Consider the following 2,500-nt stretch of genomic DNA (forward strand, 5'->3'; position numbering starts at 1 on the left):
CGCCGGCACTCAACGCCTGCGAGCGCCCTGTTGCCTCCGAGAAAGGTTTTTCGCTTGATTGTCGCTCGAGTGCGTGTGCCTCCGGGGCTCACGCCGTGGTACGCGCCAGGCTGGGGCTCCACCGTCACGTCGGCGGGGGAGCGTTTAGCGCGTCCCAGGATCGGACAACCTCTCCGGGGGCCCGAGCCGAAACCCGACACGGTATAAAAGTCGTAACAAGGTTTCTGTTGGTGAACACGTTGTGAAGGATCTTTGTCGGCCGGGGGCCCGCCACCTCTCCGGGGAGGGCGGCCCGTCACTCCTTGAACGCGAAGGCTGGCGCCGGTTGGGCCAGGCAGGAGAGCCCCACGGGGGCCGGCCCCGGGGCCAGGTATCGGACAACCTCTCCGGGGGCCCGAACCGAAACCCGTAACACAGAATAAAAATCGTAACAAGGTTTCTGTTGGTGAACACGTTGTGAAGGATCTTTGTCGGCCGGGGGCCCGCCACCTCTCCGGGGAGGGCGGCCCGTCACTCCTTGAACTCGAAGGCTGCGCCGGTTGGGCCAGGCAGGAGAGCCTCACGGGGGTTGGCCCCGGGGCCGTGGCCCGTACTGACGCTGGCGCCTCCCACGCGGGTGGGAGGTCACACCGACAATTTCGCCGTACCCGTCGAACGGGCCTGGTCACCCGTACGCACGTTCCGCCGAAGCCGGGCGACGTCGATCTCGGTCCCACTCGGTTGGGCCGGCGCGCGGGCGCCGCCACCGACGAGCACGCACACGCTCGGTTGCACGCCGGCAAGTCCATGCGGGTGCCGCACACGCTACGCCTGCGCCGTTGGAAGGGCTTCGCCGTTGGCTTCGTAGGGTGTCTTTGCAGTCCGTCCGAGAGGTGGGGGCACGCACGGCAACACGGCCGGCCTGCCTGCGTGGGACGATGCGGTCCTTTCGTTCAGCGGTTCGGCGGTTTGGCCGGCGCGAGCAGACGCTCGGAGGGAGACGGTGGCGTCAGCCACGCACTCACTCCGCTTCTGCAGTCCGGTCCACTCCGCCCGTTCTAGCTGCTCGTTTGGTCCCTCGCCCGCCAGCAGACCGTTCCGCCGACGGTGCTCCTCCTCCGCAGCGACTTCTGCCTAGCCGCTCTGCCGGGTGCGATGTCACCGGCGTCCGCACCGATCCTCGGCACGGCGCGTGTGCGCACCTGTGGGCCGCCGCCCCGTGCTCCACGTCCGTCTGTGTGTGCCCGCTGTGGGGACCGTCTTCCTCTCGCCTTGGCGACGGCTTGCGGGCTGCGACGTGACCTTGCCACCGCCTTGCAGCATTACATCCGCAGTTGAAACGAAGAGAGCTGCTGCGGGCTTGGGTGCTTGTCCTGGCGGCTTGTCGACGGGACCACGGTGAACGGCCACTGTGTGACTCCGCAGGGAGACGTTCTGGTGCAGTCAGGGGCCTTTTTGTCTCCCGCCGCGGTGAAGCTTTGGTCGCATTCTAGTCACTCTCTTCAAAGCCCGGTGAGGGGTACCTGTTCATGCTCACCATTCCTCCGGCACCCGTGTGCGGAGGGTGGGTGCGAGGTTTAAAGATTCGTTGTCCGCCTGTCGGTCCGGTCTGGTCTCGTGCTGACTTGAGCGAGCGTCCACCGCGTTCGAGAGAATGTGCCTGTCCGCGGGGGCAGCCGCGCTTGCGAGCGTTCCGCCGCGCCCCCTTCCCCAGCCCGCCGAGGTTGGGGCGTGCGGGGTCGGCTTGCGCCCGTAGCGTCGGCCTGTCCTCCGCGGCTTGCACCCGACTCAGTCCGCTGCGGCCTCGCCTCGACTCTCGAGCCTACCGCCAGACGGTGACACCAGAGAACTCTGCCTCTGGCTGTTGCGGGGCGTGACGGCGCGTGGCGGGCCCCGGCCCCTCACCCACGCCGGCACTCAACGCCTGCGAGCGCCCTGATTCCTCCTTTTTTTCGCTTGATTGTCGCTCGAGTGCGTGCGCCTCCGGGCTCACGCCGTGGTACGCGCCAGGCTGGGGCTCCACCGTCACGTCGGCGGGGGAGCGTTTTGCGCGTCCCAGGATCGGGCAACCGATCCGAAACCCGATACAACTTTTAGCGGTGGATCACTCGGCTCGTGCGTCGATGAAGAACGCAGCTAGCTGCGAGAATTAATGTGAATTGCAGGACACATTGATCATCGACACTTTGAACGCACTTTGCGGCCCCGGGTTCCTCCCGGGGCTACGTCTGTCTGAGGGTCGCTTGACAATCAATCGCACTTCGCGCGCATCCGTGCGCCGAAGAGCGCGGCTGGGGTGTCGCAGAGGTGCCGTCCTCTCTGTCCCCCTAAGTGCAGACCCAGAGTAATCCGCGTCGGAGAGCTTGACCTCTTGGGTGCCGGCGTCCGCCTCCGGGCTCGTCGGCACTGCCCGCTCCCGCACTGGCCCAGCCACCTCGGGGTCGCCGGCACGGCTGTCATCGGGTTGCCAGAGAGAGAGAACGTGACTGCCTCGCTGCCGGGACCGTGTGTGCCTTCCATT

At 66.8% G+C, this 2,500-nt stretch overlaps 1 non-coding gene across 1 annotated transcript; it reads left to right on the forward strand.

The window, feature by feature from the left end:
* The first annotated feature begins 2,067 nt into the window (after nt 1-2,067).
* LOC144489264 (5.8S ribosomal RNA) lies at nt 2,068-2,221 on the forward strand. The gene has a single exon (XR_013496958.1). It is a non-coding gene; the product is annotated as a 5.8S ribosomal RNA (ribosomal RNA).
* Nucleotides 2,222-2,500: the final 279 nt, after the last annotated feature.

This window comes from Mustelus asterias, unplaced genomic scaffold (assembly GCF_964213995.1).
Source record: "Mustelus asterias unplaced genomic scaffold, sMusAst1.hap1.1 HAP1_SCAFFOLD_2067, whole genome shotgun sequence".
NCBI lineage: Eukaryota > Metazoa > Chordata > Chondrichthyes > Carcharhiniformes > Triakidae > Mustelus > Mustelus asterias.